Source organism: Cervus elaphus, chromosome 4 (genome assembly GCF_910594005.1).
Source record: "Cervus elaphus chromosome 4, mCerEla1.1, whole genome shotgun sequence".
Lineage (NCBI taxonomy): Eukaryota > Metazoa > Chordata > Mammalia > Artiodactyla > Cervidae > Cervus > Cervus elaphus.
Genome location: NC_057818.1, coordinates 44,395,275 through 44,413,002, shown reverse-complemented (window position 1 = coordinate 44,413,002; position 17,728 = coordinate 44,395,275). Strand labels below are relative to the sequence as shown.

Sequence of the window (17,728 nt, the reverse complement as noted above, 5' to 3'; positions counted from 1 at the left end):
GGGTTTCTCCCCTCCGCAGTCTCTGTAATTATTTTTTCACTCAGTTAACTTTAATTAACCTGCCCCGGGCCTCCATGCACGGGAACGCGCCTGAATGCCAGGCTCTCTGGGCTGTGTGAGCAGGAGTTTCCCACGACCTCCCAGCTTTCATGTTTCGGAGGCAGTGCTGACCGGGCGCTGTTTGCCTCTGGCATTGGCTCCAGGGTTCCAGCTGGCCCTGACCTCCCTGCAACAGCCCCTCCCGCACGCCCCCCCAACACACGCTGCAGAGAAAGGCAGCTGCTTCCTGCCAAACAGGGATACCCCGCCTCCAGCTTGCGGTGGGTGAAAATGGGCAACATGTCCCCAAAGGCTCAGACCCTGAAGCCCCTCAGGGTCTGCAGCCTCCTTCTCCATGGTGGCCCCAGATGGGACCATCCTGGGGACCTGGCTCATCATTCCGAAAAGACACAGGTGCAGGCGTGCAGGCCCCAGGCTCCAGGGAAGGACAAAGCCCACAGCACGCCCGATGGCCTGCGGTCTCCCAGGCCCCTCCCTCAGTGATGACAGGCCCTCTGTGCGGGACCCACAGGTTGATCCTATAAGTAAGGCCATGGCTATAAGGACACCCAGTTCATGCTGGCCAAGGTGTTGACATACTGCCTGCAGACACACCAGCCTTCAGAGTGAGACACGAGGTCAGGAAACCAATCTGATCTAGGGTGAACCTCCAAATTAGGACATTTCTTAAGGTGGGGGAGAAGAAAAAAGAGAGAAGGAAGGGAAGAAAGGATTGCAAGTCGATGGCCAGCAGACACAGTGGCCTGGTAAAGCAGCTAATAATGTGTTGCCCAATCTTGACCCAAAGACTATTTGATGAGAAAAAGGGACTCAAAGCCACGTGTGATCATTATTGTATTGTTTGTATGGTGGCTGGCACTGCAGAAGTGACTACAGAAGAGCTGGTCAGTTTCCTCTTCTTTCTAATCTGTCACATGGCCACCATTCAAGCCGGTACAGATTTCCCTCCTCCTCCAGCCACGATCTGTCCTCACTTGTTTCTGAACCAGCCCAAACCAAGCCCACCAACTGGAGCCAGGCTCCCAGCAGCCCATGTGCCTGGAGCCAGGCTGAAGACCACATCCCTGACCCCAAATCTGGGGAGAAGAGAATACAGCCCCAGAACCTGCACTTTCATGGTGGCAGGAGCATCAACCATTCAAACATCTCAGTTTAGAGACTCTCCCCTTGTTAGCCCCCAAGAGAATATAAGCACTCTCTCTACACCCAGAGCCATGCGTGGCTTCCCCTGCCCAGACTTAGCTTCTAAGCCTCAGACCCCAGCATCCACCCCTGCACTGGGCCTTTCTCCCAGGGTTGGCTTTCACTGTAGACCATCTGATTAGCTAACTCCCTGCTTCGTGCAAACAGGAATCAAAGGTTAGCCTGCCTCCTCTCCCAGGGGAATGGTTTGCAGCCTGACTGAGTCTTCAAGGCCCCAGGAGGGAAAGAACAACATCACAGAATCTGTAGGAAACTCCTTCCTTTAAAGGGAGCCAGGTGAGATATCACCAGCAGACCATCAGACACTCCAGACAGAGGGCACATCTGATCCCCTACAGTCCCCACGACAGTCCTAGTCTTCAAAGTCACCTGTTATTTTCAAGGCCACAGGGAGATGCTGTCCAAAGGCTGTCTCCCTCTCCTGCAAGTTGAGCTGCTGCCTGGGGAGGGGACACCACAGTCAAGGCTGGGGGTGGGCTGCCCAGGACCCCACAAACACATTCACAAGCCCCCACTCTCAGTGGGACGGGTATAGGCTCAGCACGCCCTGCATCACACTCTGATAACAAGTGAAGAACCTTCTCCTACTTCCCTTCTAAGATCAGCAGACAAGAAGAAAATTCAAATGATGGAATGGAAGGGGGAGGGGGGAGGCAAGAAAAATAAACAGCCCATTGAGATTTCAGAAGGTCCTGCCCTCCTCACAGTTCCTAGCGCTCCCGGCGGCTTCTCTCCCTGAGGCCCCGAATGGCGTCACCAATTTTTACAGGAAGAAAGAGAAACCCAATTAATCTTGTAAACACCTCCTGGGACACAGGGCAGGGCCAAGGATTTCTCCTATTTCCTTATTTATCTGATTTAAAATTTTGTCTCTAGAAAATTCACTTCAGGGCACAAGCAAGGACTTGGGAATTCAGCCAAAACGCACGCACCTCCAGTGGCGAAGGGCCGGCAGGCAGACGAACGGACGGCTCCAAGGACACACTTGGCTGCGGATGCTCCAAGGCCCGGATACTCCCCCAAGTCACCCAGAGGACCCCCTCAGGCTGTGGAGACCCACCTCTGTGCCCCACTGGAGGCAGCAGGAGGCGTCCAGCCTCGCGCCAGTGGGTGCACCCACTGGGTGTGCGGGCCCCGGGCCCGGGAAAGTTCTCCGTCCAGTCGTTTCCTCCTCGAACCGGCAGGAGTGAACAATGACGTCCCTCCTGGCTGAGGGCTCCAAGAGAAGCTGCTCATCGGGAGAGAGGCTGCTATGGCAACTTGAGGAGAATGGAGCCAGGCACTGCCGTCACCTTGAATCCGGCACCGAGCATTCTGCTACGGCAGCAGAGGGGGCCACGCTTCCAGCTCTGCCCCCACCGAGGCCGGCGCTGGGGCTGACCCACCGGCTTCCCTCCTCAGCCTCCTGGCCTCGGTAACTCATTTGCTCTTTGCTGAAACAAAGCGCACAGCCTAGTCCCCTGAGAACACCACCTCCATCTGTTTTGTCAGAGTTCTTTCCTGTGTTCGGCTCCTGCTTACTTCTGAGATGGGGTTCTTCTCGAATTCAGCTCATTAAAATCCTGCAGCTAATTAAAACCTCTCTAACGGCAGCGGCGGCGGCAGCCGCAAACTCTGGGACGAGTCCCTCCAGTTTTTATGCACAGGCATAAAGTTGCAATGCTCTGTGAGGATGACGGATGGCTGCAAAGGGCTCAAGACTCTGAGGCGGGGCTGCAGACTCCTGCCTCACCGCCGACACAGCGGAGCGCTGACCTGGGTCCTGAAATGGGCAGGGCCCAGCCTCGGCACACCCGGGCAGGCACGACTGCATCCCATTCCTGGGGGAAGCAATTTACTTGATTACCCCTCCCTTGTTACGAGGCAGGGATTCCCTCCAATCTCCCACGCTGTCTGCAGGGAGAGAGAAAGGCGACCCTGAGGCGAAGGCCAAGGTACAAATCAGGTTCAAACAGCCCCAAACCTTGTCTCCACAGCCCCACTAGGAACACCACAGCCCAATTTCCCAGCACTGCTCATACAAAGAGGATGAAGGAAGCCTGAGAACACACAGCCACGGCAGGAGGGTCCCGAGAGCCTGGCCAAGATGTCACGGGCTGCGGTGTTATCTTCGCTATTAGGAATAAGCCGCACTATGGGTATGATCTCTGTCCAGAACTTATATTTTTAGGGTACTTTATTACAGTGGAACAGGGTATGGAAAAATAAACCTACAGGTAAAAAAACTAACTCCCTCCTCACCAGCTTGCAAGCAGTATCCTCAATGTTGTGAGCCCGGGGATCTCAGTTACAGCCCTTCCTCACCTATGTGGACAGCATTCTCATGCCTGTTTTGGACTCTTTGCTCATCTTTGTATTCCCAGCACTTAGCACAGTGCCTGGCACAGGTGATCAATAACCTCTGCCACATGTTGAATGAGTGTGAGTTAATAGAGGTGATTGGACCATCTGGAGAGAGGCACTCCATGAACCTGGAATTTTAAAAAGGTCATTTCTGTTTCACGGAGCTGAGGGTCTGTTTTGATCAGGTCTGAGCTGGAATCAGGTTCGACGAGTAGTCTAATCCTATGACTGAAGAACAGACAAGGAACTGAGCTCCACCAGGGAACCCGATGGAAACTGACAGCTCCCAAACAACCCAGGCACACTCACCACCAGGATGCCACTTTTGGATCTTCATGTTTGTAGGGCAGATTTCAAAACATGGGGCTTGAAGACTAATATATTTGTAGAGGTAAATGATGACTCTATTTCTATATGTTTGAGTATATTAGAACACACAACACAAACAAATATCTGTCATTTAGATACTGTAAAATGGATGATTCTCAAACCTTTAAAATACAGTATGATGCTAGGGACCTCCAAAACAACACTATAGTTTGCATTGGTCAGTCAGTTCAGTCACTCAGTTGTGTCCAACTCTTTGTGACCCCATGGACTGCAGCATACCAGGCTTCCCTGTCCATCACTAGCTCCTGGAGCTTGCTCAGACTCATGCCCACGAGTTGGTGATGTTATCCAGACATTTCATCTTCTGCTGCCCCCTTCTCCTCCTGTCTTCAATCTTTCCCAGCATCAGGGTCTTTTCTAAGGAGTCAGGTTCTTTGCATCAGGTGGCCAAAGTATTGGAGCTTCACCTTCAACATTAGTCCTTCCAATGAATATTCAGGACTGATTTCCTTTATGACTGACTGGTTTGATCTCCTTGCAGTCCAAGGGACTCTCAAGAGTCTTCTCCAACACCACAGTTCAAAAGCATCAATTCTTCGGTGCTCAGCTTTCTTTATGGTCCAATTCTCATATCCATACATGACTACTGGAAAAACCATAGCTTTGACTAGACGGACCTTTGTTGGCAAAGTAATGTCTCTGCTTTTTAATATGCTGTCTAGGTTGGTCATAGCTTTTCTTCCAAGGAGCAAACATCTTTTAATTTCATGGCTGCAATCACCATCTGCAGTGATTCTGGAGCCCAAGAAAATAAAGTTTCTCACTGTTTCCATTATTTCCCCATCTATCTGCCATGAAGTGATGGAACCAGAAACCATGATCTTATTTTTCTGAATGTTGTGTTTTAGGCCAGCTTTTTCACTCTCCTCTTTCACTTTCATCAAGAGGCTCTTTAGTTTCTCTTCACTTTCTGCCATAAGGGTGGTGTTATCTGCATATCTGAGGTTATTGATATTTCTTCCAGCAATCTTGATTTCAGTATGTGCATTTTGAGTGATGTACTCTGCATATAAGTTAAATAAGCATGGGGACAATATACAGCCTTGATGGACTCCTTTCCCTATTTGGAACCAGTCCATTGTTCCATGTCCAGTTCTAACTGTTGCTTCCTGACCTGCATACAGATTTCTCAGGAGGCAGGTAAGGTGGTCTGGTATTCCCATCTCTTTCAGATTTTTCCACAGTTTGTTTTGATCCACACAGTCAAAGGCTTTGGCATAGTCAGTAAAGCAGAAGTAGATGTTTTTCTGTAATTCTCTTGCTTTTTCTATGATCCAACACATGTTGGCAATTTGATCTCTGGTTCCTCTGTCTTTTCCAAAACCAGCTTGAACATCTGGAAGTTCTTGGTTCACGTACTATTGAAACCTAGCTTGGAGAATTTTGAGCATTACTTTACTAGCGTGTGAGATGAGTGCAATTGTGCAGTAGTTTGAGCATTCTTTGGCATTGCCTTTCTTTGGGATTGGAGTGGAAACTGACCTTTTCCAGTCCTGTGGCCACTACTGAGGTTTCCAAATTTGCTGGCATATTGAGTGCAGCACTTTCACAGCATCATCTTTTAGGACTTGAAATAGCTCAGCTGGAATTCCATCATCTCCACTAGCTTTGTTCATAGTAATGATTCCTAAGGCCCACTTGACTTTGCATTCCAGGATGTCTGGCTTAGGTAAGTGATCACACCATCGTGGTTATCTGGGTCATGAAGATCTTTTCTGTATAGTTTTTCTGTGCATCCTTTTTTTTTTTTTTTTACATGAGAACCCCATGAACAGTAGTTTGCATGGGTTGATCAAAAACCAGTGAAAGCAATTCATGGCAAAACATGAATGAACCTTGAAGACATTATGCTATGTGAAAGGAGCCAGTCACAGTAGGCTCACATGTATGATTCCATGTAGACAAACTCAGAGACAGGAAGTAGAATAGCAGTTACCAGGGACTGCAGGGGAGGTGGGAATGGGGAATTATTACTTAATGGGGATAGATATTCAGTTGGGGAAGATGAAAAAAGTTCTGGAGAAGTGTAGTAGTGATGACGGCACAACAATGTGAACGTACTTAATGCCTTTGGACTTAAAAATGGTTAACATGGTTTACATTATATATATAAATAACAACAACAATATTAAATTTACTTCAATAAAAATTCAATGAAAGCAAACTGAGCAGAAATCACTGTCGTATCGTTTCACTCATCCCACAGGTGCAGGCCCAGGAGCTAAGAAGGACCGGAACTGTCAAGTTCATGCCTGTGTGAAACATGACCAGAATATAGAGGAAATGGGTTTACAAACCCAGGCAGCCCCCTCCCCCACAAGTGGCCAGATGTCATGGGATGCAAGCAAGGTTCAGAGCAGGGAGCCCAGGTTCTGGGCCTGGCTGTCCCTCCAATTTAACTGTTGACCCTTAGGACTTGATTTGCCTAATCTTGGAATCAAGCTGCATCCAAAATATGCACTGTAGATGAGTTTCCAAGTTCCTTGCAGCTCTAGGGTGTGACTAACACATCTTGGAGCACAGAAAGACATCTTGTGAATTTTATGTGCATGAGCCACTTCCAGGCAGAGCGGGTGGCATCTGGCGAGGTGTCCCTCACCCACACCTGCTGACTGTCCCTTGCCACAAATCTGGGTCAATGCTGAGTCTCTATGGACCAAAGCTGCCAAACTGTTTCCCTTCAAGATAATTTTATCCTTATTGTAAAGGACAAAGGACCCTCATGCAAGTGTCAAACTGGAAAATATGTTCTCAGGTTCTTTCTGTCCACAGTCATGCTTCCCTGAGGCTTGCCTGGTTGAGGCGAGTCTCTCCTGGGTCCACTCTACTTAGGTGACCACTGCTCTATGTTTGAACCCATCAAGTCCAGCTGGGACAGTGCCTCATTTAATGATAAAAATCATTTTAAGGCAGAAGTCTAAAAGTCTAAACAGGGCTAATGATTTAAGTCCCACCATATTCATGGTCACCGTTGTCATTTAAAAATCTTTAATTTTTAAAGAATGTAAAAGGGCAACATGAGGCATCCTTGTGGTGATAGAAACGCCCTCTATTTTGACTGTATCTATGTCAACATTCTTTCTGGGATTCTACACTGTAGTTTTACAAGACATTATTATTGGGGGAAAAAGGATAAAGGGTACACAGTATTTTCTCTGTATTACTTTTTAAAACCATATGTTAATCTATAATTATTTCAAAATAAGAGGTGTAATTTAAAAAATCAAGCACTTGGAAGTTACTGGCCTTTCAGCTCATGCATAATGGAAGCCAAATTCTAATGTTGTGCATGTAAATAATAGATAACATTTTCATGGATCAGCGCCATCCTCTGTTGTACAAGAAACACTTTAAAGGTAAGGGAATATGCCTTTAACAGGAAAATTTGATGTGTTAGCAACTACTGGTTGATCTTTGTGCATTTTTCAATTGCAAATTGCACTTTAAAAATGCAAACAATTATTAATATTGATTTGGACTAAAACAATATTGAATTTCAATATATTTCCAGCTCTTTTATGAATTACCCTGTGGATACGTGGTGATTATGATAAAAGAGTATTTGCATGCTCAATTTCTTTTCAGCGAGGAACCTTGAAGAGGGCTGATGTGATCCATGGATAATGAACTTCACAGGGACAAGGCTGGCTTCAGAGTCCTCTGCCAGGTCCTCAAACTTAGCAGCTTGAAGGAACTTTCAGGGCCACTTCCCCCTCTGGACTTTATCCAAAACAGTATTACAGAGCACAGACTATGAACAACTGCTTTGCAAGGCCTGGAATGGGACTTGGCATCATTTTTTTTTTTTAGTTTTAAAAAATTTATTTATGTTTAATTGAAGGATAATTGCTTTACAGTATTGTGTTGGTTTCTGCCAAACATCAACATGAATCAGCCATAGGTATACCTATGTCCCCTCCTTCTTGAATCTCCCTACCCATCCACTCCTCTAGGTTGTTACAGAGCCCTGGTTTGAGTTCCCTGAGTCATAGAGCAAATTTCCATTGCTATCTATTTTATCCCAGCGGGGCCTGTCCTCAGCCTGTTGGGGCTTCCCTGGTAGCTCAGATGGTGAAGAATCTGCCTGCTAACGCAGGAGGCCCAGGTTCAATTCCTGGGTCGGGAAGATCCCTTGGAGAACGGATAGGCTATCCACTCCAGTATTCTTCCCTGGTAACTCAGATGGTAAAGAATCTGCCTGTGATGCAGGAGACCTGGGTTTGATCCCTGGGTCAGGAAGGTCCCCTGGAGGAGGGCATGACAACCCACTCTAGTATTCTTGCCTGGAGAACCCCCATGGACAGAGGTGCTTGGTGGGCTACAGTCCATGGGGTTGCAAAGAGTCAGACACAACTGGGAGATTAAGCACATCTATTTTACATACAGTAACATGTTTCCCTGTTACCCTCTTCATACATCCCACCCTCTCCTTCCCACCCCACCTCCCGTGTCCGTAAGTCTGTTTTCTATGTCTGCGTCTCCACTGCTGCACTGCAAACAAGTTCATCAGTACCGTCTTTCTAGATTCCATATACGCTTTAGTATAAGATATTCATTCTTCTCTTTCTGGGTGTCACAGCTTTTAAGAGAAAAGGAAAAGGCATTTGTCATGCTCTGTTAATGTTCCAGGCATTATGCTGGGTACTACATAAACATCCCATTTAGCTTTTGCACAATAACCTCTCGAAGTAGAAATCTTTATCCCTGTTTGTCACAGGATTGGTTTTCTGTAAGGAGAGGCTGAGATAGAGTCTGGGGTGCAAGATGTTATCAAGGATCAATATCTATGAAGAGAAAGGGGAGGAAGGGGAAGTGAGTAGAAGGAGAAGTCAGTCAGGGACGCAGGTCCAACAAAGCCTGGGTGGGAGCTCAGGAGTCGCTGTCGCCTGTCAGAGTGCCCAGCAGCTGGCAGAAATGGCTGTGCCTGTATGCTTCCACCTGATTCGGTAGCTGGATGCAGGGTGCCCGGGGAAGGGCATGACGTGGGATGAGGCAGTTTCCTGCAGATCCTTAGGGAGCTTACAGCTGACCCCTCTGTCCCATGGGTGGCCAGTAAGTTCTTCCTGGAAGGGGCTCGAGGAGGCATATCTCCAAGTCCTCTGCTCTGTTTTACAAATGATAAAATTAAGACCCAGAGAGACTAAACATTGTCAAGGTTATACAGTAAATAAACCACCCTGGATCTCTTTGACTCGCTTCTTCCAAACAAAAGCGTAGATCAGACTGTCCTGACCTTCAGTTATGAGGCACGAGGGTTTGAAAGTCTCCTGAGGAACATGCAGAAAGTTTGACTGCGTAAGCAGATACCTTCGTTTCACCTCTACTAACATCACTGCAACACACACACACGTGCCTGTGCGCACACACACGCTTACTTTTTGGCAATTATCTCATTGCTAATGGGAGGCGGGGACAGGGATTATTTGGGTTAAAAGTTCCCCTGACAGTACAGCCTGGAGAGCGTCTCCCCTCCCAGCAGAGCTGTCGGATCTTGCCAAGAGCAGCAGACAATGTATGAAGCTACGCGGCCTCCTTTTACTTTCAGAAAGCACTGAGCTGTTCACATTTTCCAGCTGCTCTGACATCCAACAGCCACAGCAGGGAAAATTACAGGGAGGAAAAAATTGCATATTTACTTCTCAGAATTGAGAGTTGGGGTATAATATGGACAGAAAGGAGTGTATGAGTAAACCCAGAATGCCCTGGACCCTGGCAGGGTGCAGCCGCTGCCAAGTTGCAAATGGCAATCCACAAATTCCAGAGGAGGAGAGAATGTCAAGGAGGGCTGGCTTCCTTCCAGGGAATCCCTCTCCCTGTGCTGCCCCCAGAGGACTTGCCTTTGTGTTCCCAGCTGCCAAAAGTGCCTGGCACAGAGGACGTATTTGGGCAACGTGTGGCGAGTGATGAAAGGTTAGGAAGAGGAGGGAGGAAGGGAAGGAATGCTTGTACACTAGGGCCAGCTGAGTCCTTTTGAAGTTGAGGTCATGTGGAGCCTGGCAGGTGTGCCCTGGGTGTCCTGTGGGACCAGGCTGGCTTTTCTGAGCTGGCTCCAGAGCTGACCACCACATTCTTGATTTTTATTAATCCAGTATGACTGTCCCTGGATTTCTCAGAACAGGCTGGCTCCTTCCAACTTGAGGGCTCAAAGACTAAGAATATGGCAGAACAATCAAGTCTATTGGCTCTGTCCTGATTGTTGCGTGGAGAAACGGGTCTCTCTCTCAGGTTCTCAGGAAGGGGCCAAGACTGTGAGTGACCTGGAAGTTCTAATGAGTGGCTATGCATGAGGTAGGGGCCTGCCTTTCTTCATGAGTTTCTTTCTGCCTCACTTCTCCCTCCACTTGACTTCCCGTATTTCAAGTCTCCTCCCCCTCATCCAGCAGAATCGCAGACTGCTGGAAAACCATAAAATTAGGACCAACCTCCACTCCTTTCCTTTTCCCCCTACATCCAACTGTAGACTTGGTCCCCTGCACCTGTCCTATGTTTTCCAGCCACTCGGGGTGGCTGATTCAGCACTGGGGTCATGGACAGCTCCCTATCTCCACCCGAGTCCCTGTATTGCCTTTGCTGTCCTTCCCTGTTTAAAAACCATCTGAGCGCTCCCAGTTCCCCCGTGGTCCAAGTATAAATGTCTCAGCATGTTCCCACAAGGCCTGTGAGTACCGAGTCTCATATCTTACCATTTCCTGACAGCCCCCAGGCCAGGCAAGGCATTTGCCTTGTATGTTTTAAAGAGGCCCCGGGCTTTCCTCCAACACAAGTTAACAGTGAGAAGTTAGTGTAGAGAAAAGATCACTGGACAAAAAAAAAGATCACTGGACAAAAGTGTCTGCTACTTAACATTAAATTTTCTCCCTGGGAGACTTTGGGCATCATCATTTTACATTTCTGAGCTTCAGTTTTCTCAACCAGGAAGTCAGTCTCTGGGAGACTGACAGCATAAGCCTCTTTGTGAAGATTCCTGCTGTGACAGATGCTGTTCTGGGGTGGAGGAAAGAAGCCCAGGGCACGTGGAGTGGGCTGCTGGGTCCCTGTCCTTTCCCTGTGGGGCAGATGGTCCCCATGGTTGACCTTGCCCCTCTCTCCAAATGGTTCTGCTGACTTTTTTGCTTACCTTGGACAACCTACAAGGCAAGGGTGGGGGGGTGGGGATGGGTCTGGCTTTTCCCTCCCTGAGCCTGTAACCTCTTTTCTGAAGTCTTGAGTCATGGATGTCCTCATCTTTCAGTCTCAAGGACACAGGCAGGAAAGGGTTAAACCTTTACAACCCTGGACATGCCATGCTTGCCAGGCTGGAATGGTGGGCAACACCCAGTGAACTGGGAATATCTGAAAGCAGAATGGTATCCACACAGGCCCCATGTTTTGCCCTGTACCAGTCTGCACGTGAAGGGGCATTTGAGTCCTGACTCTGTACAGGTTGCTAAAAACAGGAAGACACAGGTGCAAATACATACTTTTATGATATAAGACTCAGACTGGCCAATTGATGGTCTTCAGTGCAGCTTTGCTTAAAGCAGCCCATTTCCTAAACAAATACATACTTTTATGATATGAGACTCAGACTGGCCAATTGATGGTCTTCAGTGCAGCTTTGCTTAAAGCAGCCCATTTCCTAAAATAGGCTTTCCTGATGGTTCAGATAGTAAAGAGTCTGCCTGTAATGCAGGAGAACCGGGTTCTATCCCTGGGTTGGGAAGATCCCCTGAAGGGAGGTATGGCAACCCACTCCAGCATTCTTGCCTAGACTGTCCCATGGACAGAGGAGCCTGGTCAGCTACAGTCTGTAGGGTCAAATAATCATATGAAATTTCAATATGAAAATTCTTTTTTAAATGACCATTGGCAGTGGATCAAATCTTCAGATTTTCCTGTTTGTAAACTTGGAATTTTTAACTTGAAATTTCCTGATTCTTCAATTGGCAAGCAATGTACATTTTAAAAATAGACTTGAGCCAATAAAAAAAAAACCCATATTCAAGTTGGATTTGGCCTGGGCTCCACTACTGCTGCCCATGCCTTGAAAAGCAAAGCCTGGATTAAAGAAAAGCACCTGATCACTGGGATAAAAATGATGCCTAACAGTTCAAGGAATTTTGTGCAAGATCAGCTAAGGGGAGAAAAAGCTTATGAGTCAGTCACATTGGAGCGAAGCTGCAGCAGCCCCACTGGTCAGGAGTGGCTTCCTACAGCTCTGTAACTGGATGGCACTCAGGCAGAAACAGGGGCTTCCAGCTCAGGGCATCTATCTCTGCCTGGAGGACAGTCACTGTGCTGGCACAGGGGAGTCATGCCCCAGGATCCCCGCCGAGTAGCGGCACACACAGACTCACATTCGAATGTGCCAGTTCTGTATTGGATGGTGTCCCTCCCCACCAATTCACAGGTTGAAGTCCTAATCCCCAGTACCTCAAAATATGACCTTATTTGAAAAGAATGAATTAGAAAGAGGTCACACTGGAGGAGGGGGCACCTCTAATCTAACAGGACTGATGTTCCTTAAAAAGGGGAAATATGGACACAGACATGCACACGAAGAGATACACTGGGAGGATAAAGGCAGAGATTCACAAGCCAAGGGGATGCCAAAGACGGCAGCCAATCCCCCAGAGGCCTGTAACAGACTCCTCCTCACCATCCTCAAAGGGAACCACTTTGATCTCAGACGTCTGGACTCCAGAACTGAGACAGCATGTCTGGGTTGTTTAAGCACCCCCAGCCCATGGTATTCTGTTATGGCAACCTCAGCAAAGGAATATGCCCCTGTGGCAGAAGGCTCAGCCCTCACCTACAGGGCAGCATCCTCGGTGGGAGAGGGAGGAGCTGGGGTGTTGCCAGGAGACCAGCTCTCGCCTGGTTCAGCGGTTGCCATCAATTGTGTGCAGTGTCAGGCTCAGCATTTGCCATGATCCCTGTGACAACCAGCACATGTTTGGAGGTGAATAATAGAAAACCCCAGCTTGGTGGGAATCTCAAAGTTTCACGGTGTCACCAGGACTCGGGTCCTTCCTGGGGCTCTACTCCTCTACAAGCGCTGTAAGCGTCCCTGAGACACAGGTTTTATCCTCAGATGTCTCCTTCACGGTTGTATGATGGCTGAACCATGGTCCAGCTTGCAGCCATCCTCACTACAACAGGACAGACAGAGTCCCACCCCCAGCTGAACCCTGAGCTGGTGACACCTCTGGGGCTGGGGGAATGCCCTCTGCTGGTGGTTGCAGGCCTGGGCTTCCTGGAACCAGTGGAGGTGGAACTGCCCTCCCAGGAGGTGAGGGTGGGTTGAGTCCCTCCCAAACTCAAAGACTAGGGAACAAGAGGTGGGGGGAGGGGTGACCTGGAACTGGCCACTGAGTTCACTGCACAGGTATCTCCTCTGCTCCATACAAAAGCTGTGTGAACAACTATACCCCCATTTTAATGACGAGGAAACAGAGAGGCTGAGTAACTTACCCAAGGCCACACTGCTAGGAACTGGTGGTCAGATTTGAATTCAGGGCTAAGTTCAAAGGACATGCTCTCCACCATTCCTCCTGCTGACTCTGGAATCAACCCTGCCTGTGACCAAGGAAGGCACATTCCAGACACACCCCAGCACAGAGCTGTATCAGTCAGGGGCGGGGGCAGAGGAAGGGGGGTGATCGGGGCTGCTCTGCTGCTCTCAGGAGCCCTCCGTAGCCACTCCCTGCCTGCAACACTGGCCCACGGGCTCCCAAGCAGACATTTGAGACACAGTGAGCACTTGAGGGACCACAAGAGTGAGGAAGAGGGCCCTCGCTCACGCAGAAATGCTTCTGTGACTACATGTGTGCCCACACATGTGTGAACAGGCAGATCTGTCTCTGTGACTCTGGCCTATGGATGGAGTGGGTGAAGGCCCATGTACGTGTGCCTGGATGAATATGTGCCTGAGTAGACACATGCGTGGATGTGTGTGCATGTGTGTGCCAATGTGTGTGGGATCCAGAACCTCTCACCTCCCTGCCCTGTGGTCACCAGCTGGGAGCAGTCCAGCTGCAGCCCAGGCCGTTCCCAGCACCTGGACAATGACAGCAGCAGCCCTCACTCCCAGCTCAGCGGTGCTCCCCCACCCCGACCGCTGCCCGGGGTCAGGCGCCCTCCCTGGCAGAGGAGAACAAGGCTCCCTTTTCTGCAGGGTCCGGAGGGAAAGCGGTGAGAGGCTGGGCTCGGGGGGGTGGGGGTGGGGAGCACTCAGGGGTGGCAGCCCAGCAGGACCATCTGCCATCTGTGGGGTGCCTCCCTCTCCCCACTCCGTCCTCCTTCCGCCTCAGGGTGCATCACTCTGGCGACCCCTGGGAATTGGAAGCTAATTTTCCACGATCATTAGCAATGGAAAGACCTCAGGTTCTGCCTTTAATTAAAGTCAAACGTGGGGTTGAGGAGACGTGCTGCATGCAGGCGTCCTCGTCTCACTTGTAAAAGCCATATGCAAATAATTAAGCCAGGCACGGAAGCCATAATTAAAAATTTCACAAACCCCCTCATTAGCTGAGCAGCCTGCATAGAGGAGTGGAACTGAGTCCCTCCCCCATGTCGGTGGCAGCTCCAACAGATGGTTAATTGGGGCTGGCGGGGAGAGGAGGGCTGCACCTAGGTGACCGTGCACCTGGCAACGAGCTGACAGGGCTGCTGACCTCCCAGACCAGCAGTGATGACCTCTCACCTCTGTCAAGGAAGCTTCCAGGACCAGGGCTCCCAGAGTGATGTGGGTGAATCCAAACATCCATCCACCTATCCCAGGGCGAAGAGGACCACGACACAGGACCCTGGTTCCCAAATCTCACAGCCACTCTGGTTCGAGTCCTTGCGTGTGCAGCTAGAGACTAGAGATCGCTCCAGCTAGATCTCATCGAAATCCCTCCCCTCAGCGTGTCCAAGAGGGTGGCGGGACCCTTGGATGGAGGCAGACTCAGCAGACCACTTCTCTCTCCCAGCAACTGCATGTGCAATGGCCCTTAATCTCCCTCCATGCACACAGATGTCCCCAGGCCTGGGGACCACTGTGCAGTGAATGATCTGTCTGAAGACAGAGGCCTCAGATAGGATACCCGCCCCCACCCCCACAACATCCCAGAAGCCCTCCATCAGCCCCAGTTTCAGCCAGCATCCGGAGAGCTGTGAGTGGAGTGACATGGCAACCTCAAGGTCCCAGTCATCCTCTGGCTCTCTCTCCCCCTCCAACCACTGAGCCTCAGCCCCTGTAGACATCTGGTCCACCTTGTGTCCTGAATTGACCCTGCCCAGCCGGTCACCGCAGGCATAATCTCCACGTGTTCTCTCACACTGCCAAATGAATATTCACTCGTCACAATCGCCACCGCTTGTTTTCCGCCCTGCCTGATCAACGGCGCTCCTCTGAAGGAACTGTACTTTCCAGAGGCATTGGTCAACACCTGGGAAGCTGCCCATGGAGCGTGAGGACAGGATCTGTCCTCCTGGCTGTGGCCAGCCCTCCTCACCTGTAGACCACCGGCCGTGGCCGTCAGAGTGTCTACACAGTTGGCTCTCAGAGACTGGCTCTCCTTTTGTGGATTTGGGGATCTTATGGGACCACAGGAAGTCACAGAGCCGAGATCTGAGTTCTGTCCCACTCAGGTCAATCTCAACCCAGAGGAGCCCCCATCCGAGCTTTTCACCAGGTGCCTGAACTCAGCCCTTTCCACCTTCCCGGTGGCTCAGGAAACATCATTCCTCTTTCCGTCACTCCTCTGGAGAACAGAGGGGACTCGAGTCCTTCTGCCAAGGGCCATCAGACACATCCCTTACCCCCTCAGCATCCTGCTTCTGGAAGCTGGCCCAGTTCAGCCTTACTCTTGTTTCTCAGCTGTCCCCAACATGCTTTGATGGGCAACTCTGCAAGTCAGCTCAGGGTCCCTTCAATTCGCCCGCCCTCCAAGTCGAGCTACCCTGATGGTCAGAATCCGTGCCCCACCTTCTTCTTCTGTCCCTCTGTTACCGACCAGGGTTCTTGGCTTTCCTCAATCAATAGAAACTGACAAGACCAGACAAGAAATTCACACAAGGCTTTTCTGGGGCCCCTGCTGCAGCTAGGGAGAGCGAGCTGTTTCCTTGTACGGGGTGAGGGTAGGGGTGGGTTCAGGGGGCAGGCCAGAGGGCTGGCTTAGGTGGTTTGCCCACTCCTTTGGTGATGTTGTGTGCAGGGGCATGCACAGTACCCTGCTTTTGCTCCTGGATCTTCAGAGTAGCAGTTGGGTTTTTTGCTCTTCTAGTATCTTGCTGTTCATAATTTGCCCCAACTTCACAAGCACACAATTAGTTTTAGTCACTTATCGTTTCCTTGAATTTTGTTGCTCCCGGAGATATTTGGCCAGGTGCAACCACTGTAAGGGTCCCAGATCTCAGGTCCCAGCCTGTCTCACCTCCACATCCCCCAGTTACAAATGCATCTCCCTAAGAAGCTGAAGTTGAAGCTCCAATACTTTGGCCACCTGATACAAAGAGCCTGGTGCTCATTAGAAAAGACCCTGATGCTGGGAAAGAGTGAAGGCGGGAGGAGAAGGGGATGACAGAGGACGAGATGGTTGGATGGCATCACCGACTCAATGGACAGGACTTGGAACACGCTCTGGGAGATGGTGAAGGACAGGGAAACGAGGCATGCTACAGTCCACGGGGTCACACAGAGTTGGACACACCTTAGTCACTGAACAACAACAAGAACCTGAACTTCTAGCCACTGACACAGGATGGTACACAGAAGTAATTCATTTGGATGGGGAAGGGGACTAGCCCACTAGTACAAACCATATATAAATCTTACTTTTTGACCCAGTTTGATTCTTGAAAATTCATTGTGAAACATTTCAGACAGACAAAAAATATATTAAAATAATAGAACAACCAGTATACTTACCCTCAACTTAAAGAATAATACAATTACCAATATTTGGAGCCTCTCCTTCCCACCATTTAACCCCTCCCTTCCCTCTAGAGGTAACCACATATGTCATAAATACTTAATGAGCACCTACAATGTGCTTGGCACTGTTCTAGGCAACAGGGATCTACTGGTGAATAAAACAGACAAAGATCCTGCCCTTGTAGAATTACATTCCAATCAGGGCTTCCCTGGTAGCTCAGATGGTAAAGAATCTGCCTGCAATGCAGGAGACCTGGGTTCGACCTCTGGGTAGGGAAGATCGCCTGGAGATGGAAATGGCAACCCACTCCAGTACTCTTGCCTGAAAAATCCCACGGACAGGGGAGCCTGGTGGAATATAGTCCATGGGGTCTTAGAAGAGTCGGACATGACTGAGCGACTCACACACACACACACACACACAAACACACACAGAGGAAAGAGACAGTGCTACCAAAATAATAAATTAGTAAATTACAAATAATACTAGAGTGTGATAAATGCTATGGAGAAAAGTAAAATAGCAGGGTGAAGGGAATAGGAGGGTTGGAGGCTAGAGGTAGTCTCAAGACTTAAGCACGTGAGTGGAGGTTTCATTGAGAAGCAGCATTTGAACCATGCGGATATCTAGGGAACAGCCAGTGCAAAGGCCCTGGGGTGGGAGCATTCCTGACACCCAGTGTGTTGGGAAAAGGGAACATAACAAAGGTGAAATGAGATAAGGTAAAAGAAGTAATAAAGGGCCAATCATGGACCATTGAGGGCTTCCCAGGTGGCACTAGTGGTAAAGAACCTGCTTGCCAGTGCAGGAGACATAAGAGACACAGGTTC

The 17,728-nt window shown here is 49.5% G+C and overlaps 1 protein-coding gene across 2 annotated transcripts in view; it reads right to left on the bottom strand.

Annotated features, from left to right (window-relative positions):
• Nucleotides 1–17,728, bottom strand: part of CHST8 (carbohydrate sulfotransferase 8) — a 141,631-nt gene that overhangs the window by 73,872 nt on the left and 50,031 nt on the right. The window contains exon 1 of one of the 2 annotated variants that reach the window (XM_043899089.1): nt 2,196–2,320. The exons of the other annotated variant lie outside the window; for it this stretch is intronic. The gene's annotated coding sequence lies outside the window, so the exon portion shown is untranslated. Of the gene's footprint in view, nt 1–2,195; nt 2,321–17,728 lie in introns of those variants that run through there. 2 annotated transcript variants of the gene reach the window in all.